The sequence below is a fragment of the Callospermophilus lateralis genome, unplaced genomic scaffold (genome assembly GCF_048772815.1).
Source record: "Callospermophilus lateralis isolate mCalLat2 unplaced genomic scaffold, mCalLat2.hap1 Scaffold_300, whole genome shotgun sequence".
In the NCBI taxonomy this organism is placed as follows: domain Eukaryota; kingdom Metazoa; phylum Chordata; class Mammalia; order Rodentia; family Sciuridae; genus Callospermophilus; species Callospermophilus lateralis.
In genome coordinates this window covers 828,515-836,956 of record NW_027513641.1, presented here as the reverse complement: position 1 = coordinate 836,956, position 8,442 = coordinate 828,515, and the positions used below count along the sequence as shown (strand labels likewise).

At 37.3% G+C, this 8,442-nt stretch overlaps 2 pseudogenes; one reads left to right on the top strand and one right to left on the bottom strand.

The window, feature by feature from the left end:
• Nucleotides 1–312: 312 nt before the first annotated feature.
• On the bottom strand, nucleotides 313–801 carry LOC143388617 (transmembrane protein 138 pseudogene; annotated as a pseudogene).
• Nucleotides 802–7,317: 6,516 nt separating this feature from the next.
• On the top strand, nucleotides 7,318–8,042 carry LOC143388611 (ribonuclease H1 pseudogene; annotated as a pseudogene).
• Nucleotides 8,043–8,442: the final 400 nt, after the last annotated feature.

The following is an 8,442-nucleotide window of genomic DNA, read 5'->3' as shown; positions in this document are numbered from 1 at the left end:
CCTTCAGTCACCAGAGCGTGGTGTCAGGAAGGTGGGGACTAGTAGGTTCAAAGGGTGAGCCACAGCCTCAGCAGAGAGGAGGGGTGCAGAAGGAGTGGAACAGGGCAGGGAAGGAAGTAAAGGGGGGAACTGAGGTAGGAGAGAGGAGGCACTATGCACAGGAGTCTGCTGGGGAACTCGTGGAACTTGTGAGAACACAACTGGCCCAAGCATGTCTTAGGGAAGTCCAGCTATTTCCTGGTGCAGAGGCTGACCCTTCCTGCAGAGTTTCCATCAGGAAGGAAAGGCAGCCATCAGTGTGACAAGAAGCAGTCACCTTCGAACTTGCATGAACTCCTTGCGCAGCCATAGAGAGTCCTGGTAGAAGCGTGGGTCCCCCAGTCTCACGGCTGTCCATTTGTAGAAGTAGCAGTACAGCACCGCCACCAGTCTCTGGAATACAAACAGCGTTTGAAGTCCATCTGTCCAAACAAAGCTGTTGGAATTTTTCCAGCGTAAGTTCATGACCCAGACATGAAGGGAGATGCTGAGCACAAAGTACACAGCTGTCAGGATGATGGTCCCTTTGAACTTATGGAATAGGAGGTTGACCAAGCCAGCCTGGAAGACGAAGGTGTTGAAGAACATGAGGAAAATGATGATGATGTTGAAGAGGATTGCAATATCTTGGATAATGAAGAGTACCTACTGGATGACAGGAGCTATTCGGAGTAGCTCTGAGAAGGAATTGACAAAGAGGTCATAGGACAGCAGCAGGAACTGCAGGGACAGCACCAGGCTGTAGTTACTGGTCTGAAGCATCTTTCTTCTGCTTTCTTGGGCCTCCAAGGGCACATTCCACAGTTCCTTTAAAAAGAGTTCTTGGTTCTCTCCCCAACACTGAGGAGAAGTGTCTAAGTCTTCCAAATCAAGAGCTGTTGCCCTTGTTCTCAGACAAGGACCTCAAAGAACCATGGGGACACCATTCCGGCTTCAGGAAGCCGGTTTCAAATTCCGGAAATAGATGGCAGACGCGGGCTCTTTCAGCAAACTGACCTCGGCTTCCTCTCCCCTCTCTACAGCAACCCAGCATCCATGTTCCGGCCTTCGATTTCCCAGGCCCGCCTGGTCCTGGCCGTCCTTGCCTTTCGCTGACCAGGGCTCCCGCCCACGTCTCAGGAGACCTTGCTTAGGGTCTGATCCTGGCGGCAAGCAGTGCATGAACCTGAACATTTCCGTCTCCTCGAGATGTTGTGGAAGGACAGGGCAGACGCGTTGTGACACTCCTAGACCCGACCTGGGCGTGGGGAAGAAACACCGGTGGAGGAACCGGGTCGGGGAGCCGGCACCTGGCCGCACAGGGAGCGGGCGATCCCGCGCCCCACATACTAATATTCTTGCCCAGGTATTTGACAATGTTCTTTATAAAATCAAGAGCAATATAAGGAAAACTGCTTGCAATCTGTCCCACTGGGACCAAGTAAAATTAAAAAACAAAAAAAACCAAAAAACTTCTAAAACAAATATTAGGTTCTAAAGGTTAACAAAAGTTAAAAAAGAAAAGTGTTTAAACCTATAAAGTACAAAATGAAGTTCAGTGAGAGAACAAGGCCTTTTCTAGGTCTCTACATATGTCTGCCTGCAACCTTTACTTGGACAATTTCTTTAAAAACACAAAGATTTTTAGGGCTATGAAAGCACTCTGCTGATATTTTCATAGTGCTTATATTTTTTTTTAAAGAGAGAAAGGGGGGGGGAGAGAGAGAGAGAGAGAATTTTTTTTTTGATATTTATTTTTTAGTTATTGGCGGACACAACATCTTTGTTTGTACGTGGTGCAGAGAATGGAACCTGGGCCGCATGCATGCCAGGCAAGCGCTCTACCACTTGAGCCACATTCCCAGCCCCCATAGTGCTTATATTATCATTAAAGACCCATAGTACAGACCCTTAGTACACATAGCACCAAGAATGAACCCCAGTGTAAATTATGGACCTTGGATGATAATGAAGTGTTGATGGGGGTTCACCAGTTGTGACAAATGGACCACTCTGGTGGGGTTCTTGATAATGGGGGAGACCGTGCATGTGTTGGGGAAATATCTTCACTATCCTCTCAAATTTCAGTGAACTCAAAACTTCTTTTTCAAACTAAATTCTTTAAAGATGAAAAATGAATTTAGTAACTCTATAGCACTGGCTTCAGGTGTCTTTATCTGCTGTCTCTATCAGTTTTTGTAAAAAAGGAATAAAAATTAATTTAAAATATTATTTTAATATTATAAAAGCTATGAATTTTAGCATGTGTCACTCACCAGAGAAGAAACTAACATTGTTTCTGACAAGGAAACAGGGTAGAAAGAACTAATTAATAAATATCTGCAAGGTATGACCTTAAGTATGCTATGTATATGTCAACATCTTTAATACAAACATATCAAGAGGTATATCCTCTCTTGGCACCAAAAACAAAACAAATGAAAACAACCTTGAATTACAGACAAATTATAACTAGGATGTTAATCTTTAACTCTAAATTTTGTACATATACTGCTGTCTTTATCAGTTTAAGAAAAAGGAATAAAAATCGATTTAAAAATATAGAAGTATTTAACAGTAAATACCAAAGGAAGACAAAAAAAGATAGAGGCATTTAGTAACCTTCAGGCAGGATTACTCAAGACTGGCCCATCTAGATCAACAAGAGTAGGGATGTTTGGGTCAGTCCAAGATAAAAAATAGACGCAAGCATCTGGAAAGAATTTGAACCAAAAGACCCTCTGTAATATCGAGGAGGACATAAAATATTGAGATTTTTTACTTGTTCTGGAGGACATTTTCTGTGAAAGGGAAATATTTAAGCAAATTGAAACTCATATTTTTAAATCAATATTTTTTCAATATTATCAAAATCTCTACCAAAATAGTGAGTTATACTAAGAGCTAAACCCTTAAGTTTAGATAGAGACATCTGAATTAAAAATGTCATCGTTATTTTCATAGAATCAAATTTTAACATTCAAGAGTCAATTAGATGTCAAGAAGTAAGCCTGAATAAATAGCTTAGAGATATCTCTGCTTGATTTGATTTACCTATATACCTACCTAATATGGATTCATACACACACACAAACAAACACACACACACACACCTTTATATACATACACACAAAATTATATGATCAAGCATCTGCAGTGCTTCCAGATGTATGGATTAAGGCAAAAAGAAAAACAACATGTTCAGCACGTAGATGTCTCCTCATTAAGCTCCCACTTGTCCACAATGCTATCTAGTTATAAGGTTTGGAAGCTAGTTTGTGTATTTGTCTAAAAAGTAAACAAGATAGAGCATCAAAACAAAAGTCATCTAGCATAATAATACACAACTGTGACAATTAATTGAAAAACATTTTGATGTCATAAAAGAAAAAATTCATCTCAGATCGAAAAACTATTGTATTCCATAAAAAAATAAAACAAAGATCTTCCCAAGTTTTCACTAGAAAGTCAGGTAGGCCTCGATCAGCCTTATTCACACCTGAGATTCATCCTTTGTTTTAGTACCTCCCTACTGATGATTTCAGAAGGAGAACAGTAGAACTATCTGAATTTAATACTTTGGCTCAAGCACAGGTAAATTTCTCTTTTTTTAATTCACCAGAGCACAGCCAAGGCAAGGCCACAATATTTAAATAGAAGGCAACAAAATATTTGCATATAAACAAAGGATATCAACATAGAATGGAAGGAAACTGGATGATCTAGCATATAGTTTCTTTGCTTTCAACTTAAAGTTCAGCACATAGATATCTCCCCATTCAGCTCCTAACTTGCATAAAATGCCCAATAATAATTAGCAACTCGAATATCCAAACCCAAGGGAAGTATTAGAGAGGTATGAAGTTAACTCCTACTTTCAGGGCTCAAGTCAAGGTCTGCATCATTTCTCAGATGAAAAGCCCTAAGTATGTCCTCCTGCTTTAGGAGAGGTTTCACCTATTTTAAACTCAGAACTACAATCTCCTGGAAAACAGAGTCATTTTTTCTTTTAACAAAACACAGCAAAATGCAGCAGAAGTACTTGTTTTACTAAAACTTCAGATGACATTCATATCAAGGAATGTCTGAATTTTACATGAGATATTTAATAAGTGAATTAGAATAAATTTAAATAAAGGAAGTATAATCTACACAATGAATCTTGACCTTCATCCCATTATTTTTAAAACTAAGCAGACAAATTAAATATAAATATAGTGTTATATTGTCATTATTCTAATGAAATGGCCAAGTATGGAAAATAAACATAGAAGAGTCAAAATAATTTTGAACAAAAGCTATAGATATAAAAATTATTCATTCTGAATTAATGATCTACAAATAGTCTGTTCACTGTGGTCTCAGGGTTTGTGTTCTCTCAAAATTCATTTTAAACCTCATGCCCACTGAAATATACTAAGAAGTTGGGCCTTTAAGAAATAATCAGGCCATAAGGACTCTGCCCCCAAGAATGGGATTAGTGCTTTCCTAAAGGAGGCTTGAAGGACTGTGTTCTTCCCTTCCACCATGTGAGAAACAGCAAGAAGGCACCATCTCTCAATCAGAGAACAATGAATCCTGGGGCATTTTGGTCTAGAACTTTTCAGACTCAAGAATCATGAGAAATAAATTTCTATTGTTTATAAATAGCTAATCTAAGGTGCTTTTTATTGCACCCTGAATGGACTTACCCACGTTCTATCTTAATTTCTTGAAAGTTATTATGCAATGCACAAGAATGTTAAATTTTAATATGGTATTATAAACTAAGCTACAGTAAAAGTATGCATGCATTAGTACCAAAAAAATTCATAGTATCCCTAGTTCAGTTTTATGTAATATTAAACTAATTTGTTTGAAATACCAAGATATTGTTAAGTCATTGTTCCATAAAACACATTAAAATGGCAAAAATGTCTTTTGATTATAAGATTCTAATATGATCTTTTGATTATAAGATTATAATATGTGATTAAAATTCATTCAGAACATTTCTATGTGTCATAAAATTTTATAATGTTCCTTGAAAGAGTGTCTACTTTCAAAAGATAAATTGGATCAATCCATGCTTCACACCATATACAAAAAATTAACTCACCATGGATCATAGACTAAGTGTAAGGGTCAAAATGCTCAGAAGAAAATTTAGTATGAAATCTTTTTGAACTTAAGAAATGGTTTCTTAGATATAATACTAAATACTTAAGTTAAGAAAAAAGTATAAATTGGACTTCAATAAATTTAAAACTTTGTGCTTTAAATTATATCACTAATGAAATGAAAAGTTAATAAACAGAATAGAAGCAAATAGTTTAAAAGTCATAAGTTTGGTGAGACTTGTATACAAAATATATAAAGAATCTTATAATTAAAAAATAAAGGGACAAATATCTTAATTAAAAATGTGGAAAGAATTTGAATAGATATTTTTCCAAAGAACATACCAAAAAAAGATCAATTCAAACTTGAAAAGGTACTCCATATCATCAGTCATGAGAGAAATGCAAATCAAAACCACAATGGTACCACACTAGTTCATATCCACTATAGTGATTATTCAAAAAGACAGGCAATAGCAAGTGCTGGGAAAGAATATGGAGAAATAAGAACCTTCATGCATTTCTAGAAGATATTTAATATGGTTCAATTCTTTGGGAAACAGCTTGGTGATACCTCAAATTGTTAAAAATAGAAATAAAATCTGATCCAGCAATTCCAATTGCATACCCAAAAAAACTAAAATATATGTCAACACACAAAAGTTTATATACAAATGTTCATGGTAGCATCATCTATAATGGAACTAATGGAAACAATTCAAGTGTCTATCAACTGAAAAAATGGATAAATACAATATGATATATCCATATAGTGTAATACTGTTTTATATTAAAACAAAGTAAAACATCAATCATACTTCAACATGTATGAACCTTGAAAACATTATGCTAAGTAAAAAAACCCACAATTGTATGATTCAATTTATATGATGTATCCAGAAGAAACAAATTCATATAGACAGAAACTACATTAATTGTTGCCAGGGTATGGGGAAGGGGAAATTGGGAAGTGGCAGCTGATATTTGTAGGGTTTCTTATTAAGTTAACAAATAAAAATGTTCTAAAATTAAATGATGGTGATGGTTACACAACTATGCACCCTTCAGCACTAGAATAACAAAAGTGAAAGATCACACTATGATATCATTGCACCCTACAAAATTAATCAGAAAAAAATAGTTAAATGATACCATCACAGAAACATATCATCCCTTTTGTTTGTTTTATTAAAGCATCACTTCTAATCAAATTGGAGATCAGCCTCCAAAGTGATCACAAGGTGATGAATTTTAGGAGTGTCTTGGAATTGGGCTTCTTATCTTCTCCTTCCTGATAAATGAGGTGCCAAACAAAAAAATATATAAATAAACAACAGCAACAACAACAACAAAAAAAAAAACAATGAGCACAACATAAAAGCAGGGTTTTTCACCCTTTGTTCCATAAAACTGGGAAATAAAGAAATTTGAAATAGCCATAGCAATCCTTAAGAGATAAAAATGTACAAGAAAATAGCAACTATTGTCAAATAATCAGGAAGTAAGAATCAATGACACAAGGTATCTTAAAAGCCCTGCAATGACTGTCCAGAGACAAGAGTCAACAGAAGTTTTTCATAATGCTTTTCATTTCTTCCAGTCAGTTTTAAATTACTTAAGCACTATTGACCACCTATTTTTATTTCATGTCTTATTTTCAGATTTTCATTAATACTACCTGCTAGTATCTAAGAAAAATCACAGCAACAGACAATACTAAAAAATATAGTAGAAACTACAGTGTGATGTAAATATGCCACAGGCCTAGAGAGTCTAACTCTTACTTCTGAGTTATTTCTGTAACCTGTTTATTTATAAGGAGTTTACAGTGTTGCTTATATTGTATTAACCTCTAAATACCCTTACAAAATGCTAACTAGTGAACAGTATAGGAATAGAAATACTTAAAAGTGTCTTGTTCAGTTATTACATCCCATGCTGCAGAGCTCTACTTCTGAATTTTAAATAATAATAATTTCAAAAAAAGTTGCATGAAAACCAAGATATTGACTGGTATAAATATTAAATATTGTTTTTATTTCAAAATCATAAACTTAAGACACAAAATATTAATTATTTTTGTGCAGACATACTTCTGAGCTTTTCATTTCTGCTTTCACATAATCATTAATACGATCCTGAGATCGTGGGGTGTGCCGGAGCCTGGAGAGCGATGTGGCTGTGGGTGTGGACCTGAGCAATGCAGGGCCTGCTGCCTCTGGCAAGCCTAGTAGCTCTGGTCGCACTGCGCGGCTGGGCTGCTATGGGCTAGGAATTTTCTACACCATACATAGGGGCCACAGGACCGGTGTCTTCCCCACCTGAGCAAGAAGATACAGACGTCCAGGAGTCAGTGAAAGTCAGCAAGCATCTCAGAGAGCCCTTAGATGACCATGAAGAAGAGGTCTCAGAGCCGAGTACGATGTATGTGCAAAAGAACCTAGAGCTAGACCCTGCCCTTGGCAAGGATACATTTTCTTATATGGGAGACTCTGTCATTGTCTACATCGATGGATGCTGCTCCAGTAATGGGCAGAGGAGGGCACGAGCAGCAATTGGCGTCTACTGGGGTCCAGGCCACCCTTTAAACATAGGCTTTAGACTCCCTGGATGACAGAAAAACAAAAGAGCAGAAATCCATGCAGCCTGCAAAGCCATGGAACAAGCAAGGCTCAGAACATCAGTAAATTGGTTCTATATATGGACAGTATGTTCACTATAAATGGGATTACTAACTGGGTCCAAGGCTGGAAGAAGAACAGGTGGAAGAGGAGTAAATAGAAGGAGGTGATCAACAAAGAGGACTTCGTGCAGCTGGAGGAGCTCACCCACGGCAGGGATATTCAGTAGATGCATGTTCCTGGTCATTCGGGATTTGTGGGCAATGAAGAGGTTGATAGGTTGGCCAGAGAAGGGGCTCGGTAGTCTCAAGACTGAGTGGAGTCACTTGGGTGCTCTGGAGAAGACAAGCTATGGCTTTTGTTGCTGTCATTTCCTGGGTAGGCATCAAGACCTTGCAGCAGGAGTGGCTGCAGGAGACAGAGATGAGCCAGGAAGCACTGTGACCTATGACATCTTGGTAAAAAGCACTCCAGGAAGTGTCTGGAAGTGGATGTCTTTGATTTCTGGTGATTATGAGATCCACTTCTTACTGGGCTTAGTATATTTTCATAGGTTTTATTGCAGTTTGACCCAAAGTGTTTGGGCATTGTTTTATAAGAAATCAATAAAACATTGGATAAAAGATGCAGACAGGAACTCAAGAAGAATTGTGGAAGAGTTCGTTGACCTTCTGATTTTCAAGGTGGAGTCACCTGCCCTTGTA